This window comes from Portunus trituberculatus, unplaced genomic scaffold (genome assembly GCF_017591435.1).
Source record: "Portunus trituberculatus isolate SZX2019 unplaced genomic scaffold, ASM1759143v1 PGA_scaffold_523__9_contigs__length_663829, whole genome shotgun sequence".
Taxonomy (NCBI): Eukaryota; Metazoa; Arthropoda; class Malacostraca; order Decapoda; family Portunidae; genus Portunus; species Portunus trituberculatus.
In genome coordinates this window covers 451640-464870 of record NW_025541692.1, presented here as the reverse complement: position 1 = coordinate 464870, position 13231 = coordinate 451640, and the positions used below count along the sequence as shown (strand labels likewise).

At 39.6% G+C, this 13231-nt stretch overlaps 2 long non-coding RNA genes across 5 annotated transcripts in view; both read left to right on the top strand.

Annotated features, from left to right (window-relative positions):
- Positions 1–5379: 5379 nt before the first annotated feature.
- On the top strand, positions 5380–12744 carry LOC123500968. The gene is made up of 4 exons (XR_006673520.1): positions 5380–5427; positions 9661–9899; positions 12381–12461; positions 12642–12744. It is a non-coding gene; the product is annotated as an uncharacterized LOC123500968 (long non-coding RNA).
- Positions 12739–13231, top strand: part of LOC123500967 — a 2749-nt gene continuing 2256 nt past the window's right edge. Inside the window, exons 1-3 of one of the 4 annotated variants that reach the window (XR_006673517.1) lie at positions 12739–12754; positions 12857–12988; positions 13144–13215. This is a non-coding gene — a long non-coding RNA (uncharacterized LOC123500967). The other 3 variants (XR_006673519.1, XR_006673516.1, XR_006673518.1) reach the window with 3 other exon arrangements.

Sequence of the window (13231 nt, the reverse complement as noted above, 5' to 3'; positions counted from 1 at the left end):
CTGGAAAGTATATACTATTCTGTACCAGTGATTTATGAGGGCAGAATTGTTCCACCTCTTCAAGTTCCCCACCATCCACAACCACATTTTCTTTCTAGTTTCTAGTTTTCTTGCTGTTGCTCTCCTCTACTTCTACAAGTTGTTCATATCAAATTGTGTACTCATCTCCAATTCCTCAATCCTGATCACCTCTGATGACATCGTCATTAACGCATAGTGTTTATATATGCTCGAATGAAATTACCACACTGAAAGCATACATATTTATGCTAATTTACTGACATGATTCAATATGCAGTGATTGATATCTATTCAAATTATTTTGTAAAACAGAGTGACAGGTAACCAGAGCAATTAGTTGATTAAGTTCTGCTCTACCTCTACATACAAATGCAAATTCTGGTTAGGTTTTATTTCATGATGCATTTATATTTGCAGAGAAGATCTTGTACTATACTGGAGTGGGTGACAGCAAGCGGCGGGAAGTGATACGCACCATGGAGAAGCTTGCAGACGTGCTGTGGTTTCACCACAGTAGCCCGACTTCAGGTGATAGTGGTATGCTGGCAACATACAACAGGGTTGCCGCAGTGTACTACTGGAGAAGTATGAGAGATGTCAAACACTACGTAAGTATTATCCATAAAACTATCAGGTTTCTGTAAGCATATACAGCGTATCACTATTTGTAATACAAATTTATGCAGTTTGTTCTGGTCAGGATCATAGGCGGATCTAGAGAGGTTTTCTGGGGGGCCAATGAGGATAGGGGCGTTTTTTTTTCTAGCGAGAGGAATTGGCGAGCGAAGCGAGCCCTATCAGCTGGGGGGTTCCCAGCCCCCCTGAGAAAATTTTGAGATTTTGAGCTATTTTATGTGTTTTTTGGAGCCACCTGAGCAATGGCTCTCAGAAAAAATCCTGTGTTTCAACAATAATTTTTTTGCTATTTAGAAATGTCATTTAGTATTTGTTCACAAGAAAATTGCAATAGGTCAAATAAAATACTTTCTAATTCAAAATATTTATAGAAATAAATATCAATCATAATCAATGTACATTTAAGAAATAAATAATCATTTTACTTGCAAGTTTTATACTTTCAAAGACTAGATATATCATGACTTTCCCTAGTTATTATATAATTTCAAGGATTAAATAGATCTTGGTTTTCTACTTTTCTCTAGTTATTATAAAATGAACTACATTGAAAATGGACTAGAATTGTAACATAGAGTTTCCTTTCTCCTTATTAACACAACCAAACCAAACTGAAATTAAATCAAAATCTCTTCTAGAATCTGGACTTCAAAGCAAATATATACAATAAATTTTATGAGCAACAAGTCAGCAATGAATTTGGGTGTCATCACTCTCATGAAGCCTCTATAAAGTAAATGATAATTTCCTTTGAGCAGACATGGAAAATCTGTCTATTACTGCTTCTGTAGAAGGAAGACGAGTTCGGTGAGTTTGAAGCAGAACTAGAGCCTCCAATCTCTCTTCAGACATTGTGCTTCTGATAGCAGAGCACGTACGGTCAACCTTGCTGAACATCCTCTCTGCCTCACAAGTTGACACAGGAAGTGTGGCCAAGAGAGTTAGTAGAGTCATCATATTGGGAAACACCCCTTCCATACCCTTACACTCGTTGATTGTTGCCACTGCTGTTGTTGTTTTTTTCTCACATGATGACCAATGTCTCTGCCAAATCTTGAACTCATCTCTTACATAAGATTCTATGGGATTGGTTTTCATCAGCGAGACATATTTGGCATATGCAGGTTGTACATCATCCCATGATGTATAATCTTGGAAAAAGGAACTGTTAGGCTACCAGTAACGAAAATGAACAATGCTCATAGAGTGATGATATGTTTCATCTTACATTTATTGATAAAAATGTAATATGGTTGTTTATACCTTGTTCCCAAAGAGGAATGGAGAGGGTAATGTTGGGGATAACTCGAAGAGATAGGAAACAAGCTTTCTGGATTAGAAAACAAACAAAAGTAGACGATATTCTGAAAACACACACGAATCTGTTTACAGTCTTTGATCAGCTGAGCGCATGCAGGGTTGTCAATAGCAGAACATTGGAATTACACCGCTAATAATGCGCTAGATTAAAATAATAATGTAATCGACTTCACTTGGTTCTCAATTACACTTTAATCATCTTTAGTTTAAACACGTGATATAGCCTAGCTATAATTATAATATTACAAAAATTTGTTAGAGATCAAACCCAAATTATATATCTAATGAAAAGTGCCATCTTGGCAATCTTGCCTCTGCTGAATCGTTCGTCTATTTCGTCTGTAGTCAACTTTGTCTTCCTTCAGCTTCCTTTATTGACTTCCTTCGTGGCATAGCTTTATACTATTTCTTTTATAACAAATTAGTAAGACTTACAGGTTCGAAATTATAAATCAATAACCTAGTATGTACACTAGAGTTAATAAAATCATGCATACAAACTCTGCCACAAAAACGAACACTCAGTTGTTGTGCGTTCCAGCACGCCTAATGCAGTTTTGAACTTCATATAAATAAAAATAAGAGTAGGCCTAGTAGCCTACAGCTGCACATTCATCATTATCATAATATAGGAGAAGCCGGGGTAATTATTAGTGCAGTCGGTACTAACCTTAAAAATGAGTAGAAACTTGCCGAGAGGGGAGAACTGTAGAAGTTAGTGGTCATTGGCGGCTAAGTGGCTGCCCACTAGACAACCAACATGGAAGCTGAACGCCGACGAATGACTGGCAGGCTGGCAGCTTGCTGCTCAGCTGATTTATTATTATTAAAGATTTGACATCTCTCACGATTATCGCTTAATTTGGTCGCTAAATCAAATTAGTATTAGAATGCAGAATGCATCCTATTCCTTGGCAACCAAGAAATATTATGCATTTCAATTTCAATTGTAATTTCCAGGGACATTGTGGAGAAAATGGGGAATCTGACCCACTGAATTGCAAGGTTGGCCTCTTAGGGGCGCCAATCAAGCTTCTGGGGGCATGGCCCCATGCCCCCCTAAATCCGCCTATGGTCAGGATAATAAAATTGCATTTGCAGTTTGGGAGAGGTGTGTTTTTTAAATTATATGGAGCCTCTTATCCATCATTGCTCCCTGGTACACTGGCCTGGAGTTATAGTGTACTTGTAAGGACTACTACTGCCTTGTAGGAATAGGCTAAGGCTAGAAGAAACACTGACATAAAACCACCTGCTACCTTGTAACTTAAGTTCCATGGGTAAAGGTTAGGAGAGGTGGTCCTGTGGTGCAGTGGTTAGCATGCTCAACTCACAACCGAGAGATTACAGGTTCTGTCCCTGGGTAGGGCAGTATTTTTTTAAGGCCATTTTTTCCTTAAATTTTAAGACTCTACCCACTCTACAGTGATGGGTACCAGGTATAATTTAGGGATGTGTGACCCATTTCCTGGGTAGGTTAACTTAAATAACAAAATTTTCACAGTAGGCCCCATTTGTTGGATTCTGTCCACCACTTGTTCATAGTGTGACGTTTCAGTAGAGGCCACGCACTACATAGCACTTGCTCCTAACTTTACTTTCACCTCTAATTAGAAGGAACACTCTTATATAAAACTACTTGCTGTATTGAAAGTTTATTCAGAGGTTACAAGAGTAAACACTGATACACATTTGCTGTTTTCCAAGTTATAGACATAGACTAGGCTCACCATGTATAACTGTGGTTGTCATCAGCAAGGGTATTTGACCATTAAACGTTTTTTTTTTTTTTTTTTTTTTCTCCAATGAAATGAAGGTGAAGTAAATAAATCACTATTACATTTTTTTCTTCTCTCTCTCTAAAAAGAAAATATTGCAAACCCAGCAAACACACTACGTAATTTTCACGTGACGTAATGGTGAAAATAAGGTGAATTTTTTATTTCACGTAAGGGCCACGTAGTATCCACGTCACGAATTCCATCCACCTAACAAAGTTTAAGGCATGTCTTGTGTTTTCAATGTTAATATTTTGTTTTCCCGTGATGTATGACCTAAATAAATATACTGTAATGAAATAAGGTGAATTTTTTTCACGTAAGAGCCACGTAGTATCCATGAAGGCCATCCACCTAAAAAAGTTTAATGCACTTTTGTGCTTTGAATGTTAATACTTTGTTTCTCATGATGTATGACCTAACTAAATGTACTGTAATGTTAAAAAATTTGAGGTCGTTGAACGTAACGATCATGTTTCCATAACGTTACGTTTCACCATCGACTTGCGCTTTGAAAGGTAACAATGAAGGATATGAAGGATGAGATCATCAAAGGAAGTCATCCTCCTAACAAAACTATAAGGTGTTTCTTGTTTTAGGTATATTGTTAAAATACTTTGTGCAATATAATTATGATGATACAGGATCTTAATAAATATGCTGTAATAAGAAAGATCTTATGGGGGTTGTGGAACGTTTATATAACGTTGTATTTCAACATTGACTTAAGCATGTGATTCTCTCTCTCTCTCTCTCTCTCTCTCTCTCTCTCTCTCTCTCTCTCTCTCTCTCTCTCTCTCTCTCTCTCTCTCTCTCTCTCTCTCTCTCTCTCTATATATATATATATATATATATATATATATATATATATATATATATATATATATATATATATATATATATATATATATATATATATATATATATATATATATATATATATATATATATATATATATATATATATATATATATATATATATATATATATATATATATATATATATATATATATATATATATATATATATATATATATATATATATATATATATATATATATATATATATATATATATATATATATATATATATATATATATATATATATATATATATATATATATATATATATATATATATATATATATATATATATATATATATATATATATATATATATATATATATATATATATATATATATATATATTATATATATTGATATTTATATATGAAGAACCTGTCATGCGTATTATTACTATTATTATTATTATTATTATTATTATTATTATTATTATTATTATTATTATTACTCTCCTTTCTGTTATAATGGCTTCCTCCCTCTATATAGGAAGGAAGGACGAAGCAGCGTCGGAGGTGTTTACGCTAAAATTTGCTGCCTCGGCACTCTTCCCGCCAGCCAGCCGGGGATTAAATTTCAGCTGACGCAGCATGCACAGAACCCCGTATATAAGATCTTCCACGTTAAATACAATTCCGGAAAACAAATCAGTGTAATTTAAAACGTGATAAACACTAAGAATAACAGTAATATATATAAATATGACGAAATAAACATTAATAGTTTGTAAAGTGTTCGATCAGCGGCAACTCTCCCGTACGTTCCTCCGCCGCCTGCTGCATGTGCTTACCCGCCACGGATAATGTGGTGAGTTTTTATCTTTTTTACGTCATTTACACCTTTCCCCCACCTTTGTTACACCTACACACATGACATTAAGTGCTCAGGGATTAGGTAGAGCGGCAGATCATCCCTGTAAATTGTGTTGAAGGTGAAATGTGATGAAAATGTAGTGGCGAGGGACAGCGTGGGTTAACAATGCACGCCGTGTATCACAATTTTTACACTTTCCATGTCATTATTCACCATTCTAACTTAGTCTGGAGTGTCCAAGGCTTAAGTAGACGTGCAAGTTACATATAAGAGGTGAAATTAACGTGCGTAGGATATATTTTAACGCAAGCCCCATATTCTAGTACATGATTGGTACCTGTTTGTCTGTCCTTGCGCAAACTTATACCATGGCTGATGAAGTAATCTAACGTAGTTTTGGTGGTGTAGTAATAATAATGATAATAATAAACGGTTTATTAATTAGGCAATGTAAAAAAAATACACTGAAAATGTACAGGGGGGGTGGGACATTACCACAATGAACTAAAAATGCTTAACCTAACTATGGATAAACTTAACCTAGAAATTCACTTATTTATTTAAAGCTCGCACAATAGTGGGCACCGCGCTGAGCCGGTACCGATCCGTGCGCGGTGCTCTCAAAGGCGCCACGCGATTATGGTGTCGGGTGGCGCGAGCAGGGGGAGGCACGTCGGGTGGTAGCAGGTGGCGGAGACGTGGATGACGCAGCAGTCTTCCCCAAATTTTTCCAAGGCTTCCTGGTGTCTTGTGGCCAGCCTCGGCAGACTCAGGCAGGTCAGGGCGTCCTCGTAGGACCTGTAGGCAGGCCCAAGGATGACCCTGAACGCCCTCCTCTGAACCCTCTCCAGCTGTTGTCGTTGTGTGAGGTTCAGGAGGAGGACCACGCTGGGGCGGCGTACATGAGCTTAGGGAGTATAAAGATGAGGTACACTCCCCTCAGCTCATCTGCCGGTGCTACCAGGGACATGAGTCGGCGCAGTAAATAGATTTTATATGAGGCTGACCTGATGATGTTGGAAACATGCTGCTTCCATGTTAACTGATCATCCACCAAGACACCTAGAAGCTTGGTGCTGCGGACCACCTGGAGGGAGTGAGGGCTCACAGAAAGCTGGGGAGGGGGGACTGCTGCTGTGGAGGTACAAATGTGCATCACCACGGTCTTGGTGTGGTTGATGGTCATTTTGTTGTCCTCCGTCCACGTCTGTAGTTGGTTTAGAGTGGACTGCAGTGCTGAGAAGTCTGGGTTGGTGTTGTTGACGGGTACGTCCACGGTGCAGTCGTCCACATACTTCCAGCGGTGGGGGGTGTGGACGAGAGCATCGTTGATAAGGATGAGGAAACACAGGGGACCCATCTTGGTCCTCTGAGGGACCCCGCATGTGAGCTGTTGGAAAGAGGAGACAGAGCCCTGATAACGAACGGCCTGACGCCTTCCCGTGAGGAAGTCTGCCAACCACGCTATCAGGTAGGAGAGAGGCCCAGAGTGATGGCTTTATTTATCACAACAGTGTGATCAACAAGATCAAAGGCCTTTCTGAAGTCCACAAAAGCAATAGCTAGAGAAGTGTTGCGTTTGTCCAGGTGGCTGTGGACGAATTCCAGGAAGCTAACAAGGTAGTGAGATGTGGAGGTGGATTTAATATTGCCAAATTGTTGTGTGTCAATAGAGTTACAAATTTTGTTATAGGCCCAGTCGAAAACAAAATCTTCACAGATAAGGCTGGGTATAGGGGTGATGGCGACTGGTCTTAGATCATTCAGTGACTGTGGATTAGAAATTTTGGGGAGGGGGGTGACGTAAGATGTCTTCCTGTCATCGGGGCAGGAATGTTGAGCAAGGGAGGCATTGATGATAGAGCAAAGGGGTGTGGCAAGTTCTGGGGCAAATTCTCTGTAAATTTTGATGGGGAGGTCAGTGGGAGTGGTGGATCTGTTTAGTTTAAATTTAAGAAGCTTCCTGTAAACATCAACCTCCTGGACAAGGGGTGGAGGGGAGGAGGCAGGGAGGTAGGCTGGGAGAGTAGTGGAGTGAAGGGGAGGGAGTGTCTGACAGATCGCAGCGAAGTGACCGTTAATCTCTTCGGCCGCGCTGTCAGGTGAAAGGTGTGAAACACAGGGGAAAGAAGAGGCTTGCTTTTGTAAACCACACAAAGACTTAATCTTGTCGTACCACTGTCTGTTGTTAGTAAGCTTGAGATGGTGAATTTTGTCTGGGTAGTAGCTTGCCTTGGCTTTTTTAATTTCCTGATAACTCTGTTCCTTAAACTCCTGTACTGGTCAGGGCTAGAGTGGAAAACCCTGTCACGCTGACGAAGGAGTCGTTTGATGCAGGGCGTCATCCAAGGGGCATCAGATGGGTCTACTGTGATGTCCTTGGTGGGAAAGTAGTGGTGGAACGCTTCCGTTGTGGTAGTGAAGTAGTTCCGCCATTTTGTGTGGACGTCTTCCACCTCCAGTACCTCGGTCCACGGATGAAGTGTTAGCCACTGCCCAAATTCCCTCATGGCGGAGTCAGGCATGGGCCTGTGGGATCTGGTGACAGTTGACCTGGGAACCGAGGTGGTGGGGGTGGGTGTCCACAGGATGGAGAGGTGGGTGCTGCGTCCCATGGGGGGGAGTGGCTTGGGAGGCGAGTACTGCTGGCTCAGGTCTGTTATGATAAGGTCGAGGGTGGACTGGTGGTGGTGGGAAGTCCACGACCTGGGTGAGGTGTAGCTGGTGCAGGATTTCACTGATATCCAAGCGGTTGAAGTCCCCACAGATTACCAGCTTGGTAGCAGGAAATCTCACCCGTAAAGCATCAGCAGTCTCGATGATGTGATCAGTGAGCAACCGTGCAGTGGCGGCCCGTGGAGGGTGGTAGACAACACACACAATGATGGAGGCTGTGTTGCGGGGTGGCAGGGGTAACCCTCACCCACAGGGCCTCCAATCCGGCGGGGACGTCGACGTGTAGGTGTGAGGGGCTGAGGTCAGAGCGGCAAAACAGGGCCACTCCTCCCCCCCTGCGTTGATTCCTGAGGTGGTGGAACAGCTGGAAATCTTGAATCATACACACCTCAGGAGTAATCTGCCACGCCTCCGTGATCGCCACAATGTCTGCACAGTTAGATCTCACTGACACTATTATCAACTCGTCCATCTTGTTCGCCAGTGATGTCACGTTGGAAAGGAGGAGAGAGGGAAGACTATACCACACGCGCGGAACTTCGAAGTGTTTGTATTCCCTCTCCTCAACCTTCCGCCCCTTCATTACGGTAGATGTGATCACTTTTATGGGACGCACCACACTCCTTCCTCCCTTGGATCCACGATTCCGAAATAACTAAGTTTTTGAGGCGTTGAATGACCTCTGATGGAGGGTACCCAGCCTCACGTCTACGGCGCAGAAGGGCATTGCGTCCGTAGCTTAGCACTGCAACACTCATTTCACTGTTTGTCCAGACGTGCACTCACTTATAATATCCAAAATTGTTTGTATTATAACACTATGGCGAGCACTAATTAACCTATTAATAACTTATACAAAGGGGGAGGGGGGGAGGCCAACAGGCTGGCCGTGGCTGCCCGAGAGCGCACAAGGTCACACGTCCGACCCGAGTGAGGTCAGGAAAGTGTGTGGTTTTGTATGTGTGATTTACAGGAGTGTTAAACCTTTTTAACTTAGATTACTTATATAATGGTACTTTACGTTGCCTGGTTGTAATCTGACGTAATTTTGGTGGTATAATTGGTTTTCATGCGTGATTTAGAGGAGTGTAATACTTTTTAAAGCGTTCTCTGGAGCTGCAGAATACAATTTCCACCATAATTAACTACATATCCCAAGGGTGTGAATGCCATAATGATTTTTTAAGTGCGTGCATGTTTTGTAAGCATTTAAGTGTGTAGAGGCGTCACGTACGTGGTCTGGCTAGCTGTTATCTAACATAATTTTGGTGTAATCACATGTGGTTTTATGTGTGATTTAGTGTTACACATTTTCACTTAGTTTACTTATATTCTGGTGTTTTAAGTGCGCGGTTGGAATTATATAAGTGTATAGCTGTCACGTAGTCTGTGTGTGGCCTGGTAACATCGCGGCTGAGGTGTAATTATGTAATTTTTATATATTGGAGGTTTTTAGGCCTGACAGACAGTAAGTAGCTTTATCTATAATAAGAGGATGGCATTATAAAGTAAGAATCCAGGAACTTGTAAGTCTTTTTTTTCCACTGACAGAATGACAAAGACAACAGCTTCAAACAGTGGGATCCCTGCAATGAACATTAGTGTATCATTTGATGGCACATACGTCATTCTACGCATCAGCTGTTCTCTGGAGCTGCAGAATACAATTTCCACCATAATTAACTACATATCCCAAGGGTGTGAATGCCATAATCCTTGGTGTAGCTGTACTTGCCCTTGCTTCTGTACCTGCCTGCCATTCTGGTTTCAAGTAAACGAGTTTTTTTAAGGTAATGTTTTGTATTTAAGCACTATGAACACACACACACACACACACACACACACACACACACACACACACACACACACACACACACACACACATGCATGGGCATTACAATTAAAGTAGTTAACATGTAGACTAACATCTATAATTTTTTTACTTACTTTGCCTTCAGTTAACCCAGTGTTATCCCAATGAACACCAATGATGTTCAAAGATACTTCAATGACACCCCAATGAATTTTATCGATATCCAAAAGATTCTTCGGCCACTAGCTGACCCTAAATCTGTACAGCAATCAATGCGTCTTCCGTCATTAATGTTTTTTAAGTCATAAAAGATATTTGTTTTATCTCACCCAACTTTTTTCAGTGTAACTAATATCTGTAGTATGAAACTAGTGCATTTCTTTGATTTCCAGGTTTTAAATGGATCGAAAGGAAAAACGAAAGCAATATCAGAGAAGTTGGATAGCTAGAAAAAGATTTGCAAAAAAAATTGCAACATGTTCAACAAAAGACCGTAGCAGTGACAGTAACGATTCTGTTGATTTATGTGCAGATATAATTCACTCTTCAGAAAATGCGAAGGACTTGTCTGTGGAAGATGTAGCACCACATAGTACAGAAAGTAGTGAGGATGGTGATGAAACATGGTGTTTGATTGAAGAAAATCCTTTTATTCATCTGATTCATTGTCATCAGATGAAGGAAGAAATATTTCAAGTGACCTAATATCTTGGATAAATAAACACCAAATAAAACACAATGCTGCTGATGATTTGCTAAAGCTATTAAGATCAAATGGCCATAATTCTCTACCCTTATCTGCTCGCACCTTATTGAAAACTGAAAGAAATGTGAAGATTGAAGACAAATCTGGAATGAGCTACATTTATTTGGGACTCAAAGAATCATTACTAAAAAATTTTGAAAAATATCCTCGACAAACAAAACAAAATACACAAAATCTGGAAGTGTCCCTCAATATTGATGGCCTTCCACTATTTAAAAGCTCAAACACATGCATGTGGCCAGTGCTGTGTGCTATCATGATTCAGCCAGTAACTGTCTTTCCTGTCGCTTTAACGTGTGGATCGTCAAAGCCATGCAATTTAGATTTCTTGAATGACACGATCAGAGAGCTGAATGACATACTGCAGCATGGCATTCAGTATGAGGAGTTTAAAATACATGTAACACTGAAAAGCATCGTTTGTGATGCCCCTGCAAGAGCAATGGTTAAAGCCACTAAACAATATTCAGGTTACTATGGATGCGATAAGTGTACACAAAAAGGAGTTTGGTATGGAAGGCTTACCTATCAGGAAATTGATAATATTGTCTTGCGCACTAATGAGTCATTTAGAGACCAGATTCAAGAAGAGCACCATTGTGGGGTTTCCCCTTTTACAGCTCTTCCTGTGGATCTAATAAAATCATTTCCAATAGATTACATGCATCAAGCCTGCCTTGGTGTGATGAGGCGCTTACTCCTGATATGGATAAAAGGAAAAAAGAAACTAGGATTACGCAGAGGCATGTTGAAGAAATCAACAAGAAACTCTTAGAAATGCAACAGTTTGTCCCCAGCAACTTTGCACGAAAACCTAGAAGCCTTCTGAAATTGACAGATGGAAGGCAACCGAATTCAGACAGTTTTTGTTGTATACTGGCAAACTTGTTCTTAAAGGCAGCCTAAGAGGTGACCTTTATGCTCATTTTATGACTCTTTCTGTTGCTCTGTGCATTCTTGTGTCACCAAGACTTATTCAGATGCATAAGGGCTATGCTCACCAACTACTGGTGTATTTTGTTAAACGAGGTCGGGAACTCTATGGCAATGAGTTCTTAGTGTACAATGTCCATAGCATGCTTCACCTTGCAGAAGATGCTGGTTGGTTTGGAAGCTTGGATGTCTGTGCAGCATTTCCATTTGAGAACTATCTGTATAAACTGAAGAAAATGGTTAGATCAGGAAAAAATGCTTTATCACAAGTTGTAAAAAGAATTCATGAACTGGAGAATGACCCAGGTGAAATGAAACCTGCAAAGTTTAAGAAAATCATCTGCACTAACAAACCTGACAATACATATATTTTGGATGATTCATCTTGTTGTGAAGCAGTGGCCTTATCACACCAAAGAGATGATGAAGGAAACCAGAAAATACTGTGCAGAGTGTACAACAGAACAGAATCAGCATTTAATGACCCATGTGATTCCAAGATTATTGGAGTTTATCAGATAAATACAGCAAAAAGTTATATGAAATTTATTAAAAAAAGCGACCTAAAAACAAAGGCAATTATGGTACATAGTAGAAGTGGAAGACACACAAAAATCCTAGCAATACTGCATGAATTCTGAAAACTATCAGGTGAGGAAACTTTTAAGTAGAAAAGTTTGAATGTTAAATGGTTACAGTGTAGAATTTGCTGCCTGTGATCATGGAAATGTATCATTAATTTTAAATATATTTTAACAGATGTCATTTGTAGTTGTGGAGTTTCTGGATGAAAAGGCAGTTGAAGTTGTTCCCAAGTCATGGATAATGCATAAAGAAAAAGTGAGTTTCCCTTTAAAGATGTTGATGGTGCATGCTAACGGGTTTAAGGAGTAACAGACAGATGATCTTGCTCGTTATACAAATACTCTCTGACAGTTAAGATATAAGTACTTGAAATATAAATCTTGGTTTTGTATATGCATCGTTGATATTAACAGTGTGCTAATCTTTTAATTTCAGGGTCTGTTTTGTTACTGGCCTCCAAGGGCAGGTGCTGCAGCCAAGGTGAAAAGGAAGAAATCCCAGATAAAGAAAAATGGAATTCATACGAGATAAGGATTTTTCATCTGCAGGTATGACAGGTGTAAATTATTATTAACATCTGAATAATTTTATGCTTGTAATGCCATGTATGAAAATTTAAACTACATACGTAAATTTTTTTTGCGCCACAGAAACCTACAGCAAGGCCCAGGAACTGTCCAGGAGAGCAGAGGTTACGTCAAATGTTGAAACAGAACCTGAAGGTCCAAAAAGCAGAGTTACCAAAAAGCCTGCTAGATATGACTTCTCAGATGAAGCTGATGGTAAGATTTTTCTTATACGTTATTATATTCTTTGGTTTGTAATAGCTTATGCTGGCAATTGAACAGAATGGTTTGTTCATATATGTGTCCTTAATTAATTCATTATGACAACAAGACAAACTCAAAATGACTAGTATGCTCGTAAACTTATACAGATGAAGGCGATAATCCTGAGTTCTCCCACACTCCATCTGTAGCTGTTCTGCCACAATCTCCTCACCTAAATGGTAAGCATGTTTTTTT